Below are 11,120 nucleotides of genomic sequence, written 5' to 3'. Positions count from 1 at the left end.
CTACATCCTCCAACATAGCACCAATGTTTTATCCCTAGTGGCAACAGCACATCCATAATCTTAGAGATTTCTGTCACTTCCCCAGATTCACGGAGACATGAACCCACTATCGAGCATAAATACTCCCTCTTGGAGTTACAAGCATCTACTTGGCCAGAGCATCTACTAGTAACGAAGAGCATGCAAGATCATAAACAACACATAGACATAATTTGATAATCAACATAACATAGTATTCTCTATTCATCGGATCCCAACAAACGCAACATATAGAATTACAGATAGATGATCTTGATCATGTTCGGCAGCTCACAAGACCCGACAATTAAGCACAATGGGGAGAAGACAACCATCTAGCTACTGCTATGGACCCATAGTCCAGGGGTAGACTACTCACACATCACTCCGGAGGTGACCATGGCAGCGTAGAGTCCTCCGGGAGATGATTCCCCTCTCCGGCAGGGTGCCGGAGGCGATATCCTGAATCCCCCGAGATGGGATTGGCGGCGGCGGCGTCTCAGTAAGGTTTTCCGTATCGTGGCTCTCGGTACTGGGGGTTTCGCGACGAAGGCTATTTGTAGGCGGAAGGGCAGGTCAAGGGGCCACACGAGGGGCCCACACTATAGGTCGGCGCGGCCAGGGCTTGGGCCGCGCCGCCCTGTAGTCTGGCCACCTCGTGGCCCCACTTCGTCTCCTCTTCGGTCTTCTGGAAGCTTCGTGGCAAAATAGGACCCTGGGCGTTGATTTCGTCCAATTCCGAGAATATTTCTTTACTAGGATTTCTGAAACCAAAAACAGCAGAAAACAAGAATCGGCACTTCGGCATCTTGTTAATAGGTTAGTTCCAGAAAATGCACGAATATGACATAAAGTGTGCATAAAACATGTAGATATCATCAATAATGTGGCATGGAACATAAGAAATTATCGATACGTCGGAGACGTATCACTGCTCCCAATACTCCATAAGCATGGAAAAGCTCCGCTCCGACCTTGACTATTTTGGAGAAGCTTTGGAGATTTGTGAAGAACAAGGTCTCATTCCTATCTTGACGTTCTCTCACGACTTCTCCCGGGAGGTGATTTGCCAATTCTATGCCACCGCGGTCTTTCTTGAGGATGAAAATGGCTATCGCTCTTTGAAGTGGATGACCAAGGAGCATGTGATGGAGGCCTCTTGGCAAGACTTTGCTCGATGCCTTGGCTATGAGCTCCCCTTGAATGACGTCAACTACTTCCGCATCCACCTCCAAGCCAAGCCCATGGCCAAGGAGAAGATGGCCGACCTCTACATTCGAGGGAGAATGTTGTGTGGCAGCACCAAGGGCCTTCTGCCGGTCTATGACATCATGAACCGCATCTACCGCAGCACCATCAACCCCAAGCATACCAACCACGATGAGGTGCACGGATTCCTTGTGAATCTCCTTGTGCGCACACATCAGCTGAGGGGCCGCGGCAAGCAACTGGACATCATGGACTACATGTGGCATGAGATGCGTGACTGTGCCTTCCTCCGCAAGCTTCCCCAATATGCTCCCTATCTCATGAGACTCATTTGCCTTAAGTGGGACCAAGAAGGCCGTGGAGATCTTCTAGCACAATGCCGCCCCAACGTCACCATTCACAAGGAGAAGAGTCCTCTTGTCAAGGACCATGACCTCCCTAGATTTGGCAAAGGAGCTCAAAGGGACAAAGATGAGGATGATGCCGACAGCGACGACTCCGACTACGTGCCTGATACGTCTCCAACGTATCTATAATTTATGATGTTCCATGCTTGTTTTATGACAATACCAACATGTTTTGTTCACACTTTATATCATTTTTATGCGTTTTCCGGAACTAACCTATTGACGAGATGCCGAAAGGCGTTCTTTGTTCTGCTGTTTTTGGTTTCAGAAATCCTAGTAAGGAAATATTTTCGGAATCGGACGAAATCAACTCCGGAGATCTTATAATTTCAGGAAGCTTCCGGAGCACCGAAGAAAAGTCAGAGGGGTGCCAGGGGGGCCCCACCTCACAGGGCGGCACGGCCCAAAGGGGGGGGCGCCCCCCTATGGTGTGGGCACCCCGTGGCCCCTCCGACTCCGACTCTCCGCCTATATATTCATCCCTGACCTAAAAACATCGACCAGCTTGACGAAACTCCAGAAAGACTCCAGGGGCGCCGCCACATCGCGAAACTCCAATTCGGGGGACAGAAGTCTCTGTTCCGGCACCCTGCCGGGACGGGGAATTACCCCCGGAGCCATCTCCACCGCCGTCTCCACCGCCATCTTCACCGCCATCGCTGCCTCCATGATGAGGAGGGAGTAATTCACCCCCGGGGCTAAGGGCTCCGCTGTAGCTATGTGGTTCATCTCTCTCTCTTTGTGATCAAGTTGAATATCATCTATGTGCTACTCTAGTGATGTTATTAAAGTAGTCTATTCCTCCTCCATGATGTAATGTTGGCAGTGTGTGCATCATGAAGTACTTGGTTTATGCTATGATTGTGATCTCTTGTAGATTATGAAGTTAACTATTACTATGATGGTTTTGATGCGAGCTATTCCTCCTTTCATAGTGTGATGGTAGAAGTGTGCATGCTATGTTAGTACTTGGTTTGGTTGTGTTGATCTATCTTGCACTCTAAGGCTATTTAAATATGAACATTGAATATTGTGGAGCTTGTTAACTCCGGCATTGAGGGTTCGTGTAATCCTACACAATGATGTTCATCATCCAACAAGAGGGTGTAGAGTAGTCCTATTATGTGATCATTGTTGAGAGTGTCCACTAGTGAAAGCAGGATCCCTGGGCCTTGCTTCCAAGCATCGAATCTCCGTTTGTCTACTGTTTTGTTGAATGTTTGCTCGCTGCCATATTTCATTCAGATTGCTATTACCACTCACACTCATCCATATTACTTGTATCTCACTATCTCTTCGCCGAACTAGTGCACCTATTGTATTAGGTGTGTTGGGGACACAAGAGACTTCTTGCTTTGTGGTTGCAGGGTTGCTTGAGAGGGATATCTTTGACCTCTTCCTCCCTGAGATCGATAAACCTTGGGTGATCCACTTAAGGGAAACTTGCTGCTATTCTACAAACCTCTGCTCTTGGAGGCCCAACACTGTCTACAAGAATAGAAGCTCCCGTAGACATCAAGCACTTTTCTGGTGCCGTTGCCGGGGAGGAAAGGTAAAAGGCACTCATACTTCGGTTCCAGGTTAGGTACTTTTCTGGCGCCATTGTGTTTGTGCTCGAAGCTATTTCCTTTAGATCCTGCAATTGCAACTTTTTGTTTCTTGTTTACACTAGTTAGGCATAATGGAATACAACTATGAGCTTTTTGATTTATTTCCTAAGTTAGGACATGAATTGTGTGATGCGAAAATTAAAGAACCTATGGAGCCTCAATTGCATGCTAGTAGCAATGTTATTAGTATGAACGCAATCACTGCTAATGCTATGAATAAGTCTAAGCTTGGGGAAGCTAGTTTCTGTGATCTTTTTGGCTTCCCATCTTTAGGGGAGAAAATTTGTTCTGATAATGCTTTATCTCCCATATGCGATAACTCTAATAATGCCTGTGATACTTTAAATCCACCAACTGCAAGAACTTCTTTCAAGATACCCATGAAAATTATTGAACGTGTTATGGATAACCGCTATAAAGGGGATGGAACTGTCCATCCTGGAGATCATTTACAGTTTTTGCATGAATTATGCGGGTTATTCAAGTGTGCAGGTATCTCTATGGATGAAGTGAAGAAGAAGCTATTCTCTTTCTCGCTGACTGGTAAAGCGGCGCATTGGTATAAATTATTGGAGAATAGTCATTCTCTTGGTTGGGAGGAAATTGCATCTCTCTTTTATTCTAAATTTTACCCTCCTCATGAAGTGCATAATGATAGGAATTATATTTATAACTTTTATCCTCGTGATGGAGAGAGTATTTCTCAAGCGTGGGGGAGATTGAAATCACTAATGCTCAAATGTCCCATTCATGAGCTTCCCCGTAATGTTATTGTTAACAATTTTTATGCGAGGCTTTCAGGACAACACAAGGACTATCTGGATGCCTGTTCGGAGGGATCTTTTACAAGCATGGAGGTTGAAGCTAGGTGGGATCTTCTTGATCGGATTAAGGAGAACGCTGAAGGATGGGAGAACAATGAAGGTAAAGAGTCAGGTATAAATTATGATTATGAATGCATTGAAGCTTTTATGGATACCGATAAATTTCGAAATATGAGTGCTACTTATGGTCTTGACTCTCAAGTTGCTGTAAATCTTTATAAAGCCTTTGCTTCTCATTTTGAATTGCCTAAAAAGAATTTTGATAAGTATCATGAACCTTTTAAAGAGGCTTGCATGAAGAATGAAATTGTTGTTAATTATTGCAATAAGCATGCTCAAACTCCTAAGAATGCTATTTCCTATAAGCGTGTTAATTTTTGTGGAATACATAGACCTTGTGGAATTAATCAAATCAAAGATGAATATTGTATCCATCGTGCTAATGAAAAAACTAGAAAGTGGCTTAGGGCTCTAGATGATCTTGGTAAAAAAGTTTGTGCCCTCTATCCTTTTATTTGTGAAGTTTGCCATGAAGTGGGTCATTTTAATTTTCAATGCTCCTCCAATGATAATTTGAACCCAATGAGTGCTGCAAATTTGTATTGTGATGATGAAATTACTCCTAATCAGCATGATGAACTTACTTTATTTTTGGGGTGTGAAGAATTGTCGAGAAAAATCTCTTTGTTACATATGAGTGATCTTGATATTGATGATGTCCTGCATGGATGTTTTTCTTATTGCATTGATAATAGCTATACAAATACTTACATACAAAATATTTTAGAAGATGACACCTTACCAAAATATGATAGGACACCTGTGTGTTTTCAACTAATTAATGAAAAGGAGGAATCCTCCCAAGTTTCTTCTATTGTTTCCAAAAGTAAATCAGGTTATGCGGACAAGCCACCCTTCAAGCCTCTTCCTCCTAAAGAAGGAAATGAGGAGAAGGAAGAGAAGAAGAAGAAGAAGGGAACGAAGAAGATGAAGAAGAAGAAGGAGAATAAAAAAAAAAGAGGTAACGGCGTATCCCCGCGTGAATGAGATAACGCTAAGTAACCGTAAGTATGTTGCTCCTAATGATTATTGTGATAATGAATCTAAATACGATGATCTTCCTATGCCCTTTACATACATTAGAGATCATGATTTGAATGAGCACACTACTTTTGATATTGCAAATCTCTGGGAAACTAATTCTGAAAATGATGATGATAATAATTGCCATAGTGTCAGTGCTATCCATGCTTCCTCCCATAATGATATAGAAAGCTCTAAGCTTGGGGAAGAGGTGTTTGAAAATCCTTTTGCTACTGATCATTATGTGTTTGATACATCTCCTTCTAATAACAACGATGGTATGGTCATAGATAAACCGATTGTGAAAGATAACTATTCTATTTCTTATGATGACACTGTGCCTCCGATCTTTGATGATTATTATAAAGAATGCTATGATATAGGTTATAACTACCCTTATGAAACTTGTCATAGTCATGATTGGATTACCAAAAACAATTCTTTTAATATGCAACTTGTTTACCATGTTCAAATTCTTGATAATAATCTTGCTCCAATTACTATTAATGAGAATAACTCTTCTTATGCCAAAATTAATGATACTTCTATGCATATGAACCATGATAAGAATGTTTTAAGTGATGGGTATATTGTGGATTTCATCAATGATGCTACTGAAAGTTATTATGAGAGAGGGAAATATGGTTATATGCATCTTAATAATATTAAGTTTCCCCTCTTTATGTTGAGAATCTTGAAGTTACTCGTGTTTTATCCTCTTATGCTTGTCACTTTGTTCTTCATGAATTCATTTGTGTACAAGATTCCTCTGCATAGGAAGCATGTTAGGCTTAAATGTGTTTTGAATTTGCCTCTTGAAGCTCTTTTTTTTGCTTCAAATACTATTTCTTGCGAGTGGATCATTAAAACTGCTGAGCCCATCTTAATGGCTATAAAGAAAGAACTTCTTGGGAGATAACCCATGTGTTATTTTGCTACAGTACTTTGTTTTATATTTGTGTCTTGGAAGTTGTTTACTACTGTAGCAACCTCTCCTTATCTTAGTTTTGTGTTTTGTTGTGCCAACTAAAGTCTTTGATAGCAAGGTTGATACTAGATTTGGATTACTGCGCAGAAACAGATTTCTTTGCTGTCACGAATCTGGGCAAAATTCTCTGTAGGTAACTCAGAAAATTATGCCAATTTACGTGAGTGATCCCCAGATATGTACGCAACTTTCATTCAATTTGAGCATTTTCATTTGAGCAAGCCTGGTGCCTCAATAAAATTCGTCTTTACGGACTGTTCTGTTTTGACAGATTCTGCCTTTTATTTCGCATTGCCTCTTTTGCTATGTGGGATGGATTTCTTTGTTCCATTGACTTCCAGTAGCTTTGGGCAATGTCCAGAAGTGTTAAGAATGATTGTGTCACCTCTGAACATGTGAATTTTTGATTATGCACTAACCCTCTAATGAGTTGTTTTGAGTTTGGTGTGAAGGAAATTTTCAAGGGTCAAGAGAGGAGGATGATACAATGTGATCAAGAAGAGTGAAAAGTCTAAGCTTGGGGATGCCCCGGTGGTTCATCCCTGCATATTTCAAGAAGACTCAAGCATCTAAGCTTGGGGATGCCCAAGGCATCCCCTTCTTCATCGACAAATTATCAGGTTCCTTCTCTTGAAACTATATTTTTATTCGGTCACATCTTATGTACTTTACTTGGAGCGTCTGTATGTTTCTTGTTTTTGTTCTTGTTTGAATAAATGCTTGCGTGGGAGAGAGACACGCTCCGCTGGTTCGTATGAACACATGTGTTCTTAGCTTTTAATGTTCATGGCGAAGGTTGAAACTGCTTCGTTAATTGTTATATGGTTGGAAACAGAAAATGCTACATGTAGTAATTGGTATGAAGTCTTGAATAACTTGATACTTGGAAATTGTTGTGCTCTTGTTTAAGCTCTTGCATCATATACTTTGCACCTATTAGTGAAGAAATACATAGAGCTTGTTAAAATTTGGTTTGCATGAGTGGTTTCTCTAGAGTCTAGATATTTTCTAGTGAGGTGTTTGAACAACAAGGAAGACGATGTATAGTCTTATAATGCTTGTAATATGTCTTTCATGTAAGTTTTGATGTACTAGTTTATGCTTGTGTTTGCTTCAAACAACCTTGCTAGCCTAAGCCTTGTATCGAGAGGGAATACTTCTCATGCATCCAAAATACTTGAGCCAACCACTATGCCATTTGTGTCCACCATACCTACCTACTACATGGTATTTCTCCGCCATTCCAAAGTAAATTGCTTGAAGTGCTACCTTTAAATTTCTGTCCTCTACCTTTGCAATATATAGCTCATGGGACAAATAGCTTAAAAACTATTGTGGTATTGAATATGTACTTATGCACTTTATCTCTTATTAAGTTGCTTGTTGTGCGATAACCATGTTCCTGGGGACGCCATCAACTACTCTTTGTTGAATATCATGTGAGTTGCTATGCATGTTCGTCTTGTCTGAAGTAAGGGCGATCTACCACCTTATGGTTAGAGCGTGCATATTGTTAGAGAAGAACATTGGGCCGCTAACTAAAGCCATGATCCATGGTGGAAGTTTCAGTTTTGGACATATATCCTCAATCTCATATGAGAAAATTAATTGTTGCTACATGCTTATGCATAAAAGAGGAGTCCATTATCTGTTGTCTATGTTGTCCCAGTATGGATGTCTAAGTTGAGAATAATCAATAGCGAGAAATCCAATGCGAGCTTTCTCCTTAGACCTTTGTACAAAGTGGCATAGAGGTACCTTTGTGACACTTGGTTAAAACATGTGCATTGCGATGATCCCGGTAGTCCAAGCTAATTAGGACAAGGTGCGGGCACTATTAGTATACTATGCATGAGGCTTGCAACTTGTAAGATATAATTTACATGATACATATGCTTTATTACTATCGTTGACAAAATTGTTTCTTGTTTTCAAAATCAAAGCTCTAGCACAAATATAGCAATCGATGCTTTCCTCTTTGAAGGACCATTCTTTTACTTTTATTGTTGAGTCAGTTTACCTATCTCTCTCCACCTCAAGAAGCAAATATTTGTGTGAACTGTGCATTGATTCTTATATACTTGCTTATTGCACTTGTTATATTGCTTTGCATTGACAACTATCCATGAGATATACATGTTACAAGTTGAAAGCAACCGCTGAAACTTAATCTTCCATTGTGTTGCTTCAATACCTTTACTAAGAATTTATTGCTTTATGAGTAACTCTTATGCAAGACTTATTGATGCTTGTCTTGAAAGTACTATTCATGAAAAGTCTTTGCTATATGATTCAATTGTTTACTCATTGCATTTACGTTGTTTCGAATCGCTGCATTCATCTCATATGCTTTACAATAGTATGATTAAGATTATGTTGGTAGCATGTCACCTCAGAAATTATCTTTTATCGTTTACCTACTCGAGGACGAGTAGGAACTAAGCTTGGGGATGCTGATACGTCTCCAACGTATCTATAATTTCTGATGTTCCATGCTTGTTTTATGACAATACCAACATGTTTTGTTCACACTTTATATCATTTTTATGCGTTTTCCGGAACTAACCTATTGACGAGATGCCGAAAGGCGATTCTTTGTTTTCTGCTGTTTTTGGTTTCAGAAATCCTAGTAAGGAAATATTTTCAGAATCGGACGAAATCAACTCCGGAGATCTTATAATTTCAGGAAGCTTCCGGAGCACCGAAGAAAAGTCAGAGGGTGCCAGGGGGGCCCCACCTCACAGGGCGGCACGGCCCAAAGGGGGGCGCGCCCCCCTATGGTGTGGGCACCCCGTGGCCCCTCCGACTCCGACTCTCCGCCTATATATTCGTCCCTGACCTAAAAACATCGACCAGCTTGACGAAACTCCAGAAAGACTCCAGGGGCGCCGCCACATCGCGAAACTCCAATTCGGGGGACAGAAGTCTCTGTTCCGGCACCCTGCCGGGACGGGGAATTACCCCCGGAGCCATCTCCACCGCCGTCTCCACCGCCATCTTCACCGCCATCGCTGCCTCCATGATGAGGAGGGAGTAATTCACCCCCGGGGCTAAGGGCTCCGCTGTAGCTATGTGGTTCATCTCTCTCTCTTTGTGATCAAGTTGAATATCATCTATGTGCTACTCTAGTGATGTTATTAAAGTAGTCTATTCCTCCTCCATGATGTAATGTTGGCAGTGTGTGCATCATGAAGTACTTGGTTTATGCTATGATTGTGATCTCTTGTAGATTATGAAGTTAACTATTACTATGATGGTTTTGATGCGAGCTATTCCTCCTTTCATAGTGTGATGGTAGAAGTGTGCATGCTATGTTAGTACTTGGTTTGGTTGTGTTGATCTATCTTGCACTCTAAGGCTATTTAAATATGAACATTGAATATTGTGGAGCTTGTTAACTCCGGCATTGAGGGTTCGTGTAATCCTACACAATGATGTTCATCATCCAACAAGAGGGTGTAGAGTAGTCCTATTATGTGATCATTGTTGAGAGTGTCCACTAGTGAAAGCAGGATCCCTGGGCCTTGCTTCCAAGCATCGAATCTCCGTTTGTCTACTGTTTTGTTGAATGTTTGCTCGCTGCCATATTTCATTCAGATTGCTATTACCACTCACACTCATCCATATTACTTGTATCTCACTATCTCTTCGCCGAACTAGTGCACCTATTGTATTAGGTGTGTTGGGGACACAAGAGACTTCTTGCTTTGTGGTTGCAGGGTTGCTTGAGAGGGATATCTTTGACCTCTTCCTCCCTGAGATCGATAAACCTTGGGTGATCCACTTAAGGGAAACTTGCTGCTGTTCTACAAACCTCTGCTCTTGGAGGCCCAACACTGTCTACAAGAATAGAAGCTCCCGTAGACATCAGTGCCCAACTCCATCAAGCAAAAGGGCCTCTTCGCCAAGCTCACTGCTCGCCTCAAGAAGTCCTTTTGCTTCAAGAGGGACCTCGAGGACAGGATGTACCAAGCCCATCACGACAACAAGAAGATCCGCCAACGCCAAAAGGCGATGATGAGGCACATGCAACTCCCGGTCTCCGAGGGCTCCGAGGACAACATCACTCCTCCCGGTGAGTGGAAGTCAAAGCTTGTTTGGTCTAGCTCCGAGGAGTCCGAGGAGCCACCTCATGGCAAAGGAGTTGCCCAAGATGAAGAGTATGAGGATGAAGAGGAGGAGGACGTCGAGCTTGAAGGTGATGACATTGAGGGTGATGATGATGAGGAGGATGATGACGAGGAGGATGACAACGACGAGTGATTCCCTTGGGACGCTAGTATGCTCCTTCTCCCTTTTTGGTGTCTCGATTCCAAAGGGGGAGAAGTTTATCTATTAGGACGGGAATTTGCATGGGGATGCCAAGGGCTTGGTGACTTCGTTTTGGTTCTTTCGGCCTTGGCATCAAAACTTCCCATTAGTTATTCGGAACTTATTCATTTGTGCTTGCTACTCTATTCGTGGGTCTCCCGACCCCCCCGTTTGTATTAAGACTTAATCATGTGTAGCTTTATGGTCTTTGGTCTCCATTATTTATCCTTTGATTGGCCATATCATATCATTCCTATGGAGGCACTTATTATTATGATAGTGGCACTTATTCTTATGGTGAGTTTGGGTTTTTCACAAGGCAAATGTATGAAAAGGTTCACTCAAACTCACCCATATATATATATATATTCTTGTCTCTATAGTGTACTTGTGCTACGTTATTCTTGTCATATGATCATCTTAGCACTTGTGCTTGGTTTGTGAAATTTAGGGGGAGTTCTCTCTAGGATGTGTGCATTTGTATACAAATGCATATTCTAAATATGCACACATCTAGGGGGAGCTTCGCTTATACTTGCAAATCAAAGGTCCTTATCATAATATCCTATGTTTTATTGCAAATTCGTGTGTTGTCATCAAACACCAAAAAGGGGGAGATTGTAAGAGCAAGATCCATATCCCGCGTTTTGTGTGTTTGATAACAACACTC

This window comes from Lolium perenne, chromosome 2 (genome assembly GCF_019359855.2).
Source record: "Lolium perenne isolate Kyuss_39 chromosome 2, Kyuss_2.0, whole genome shotgun sequence".
Taxonomy (NCBI): domain Eukaryota; kingdom Viridiplantae; phylum Streptophyta; class Magnoliopsida; order Poales; family Poaceae; genus Lolium; species Lolium perenne.
The sequence above is the reverse complement of the archived record's forward strand: the minus strand, read 5'-3'. Positions refer to the sequence as shown.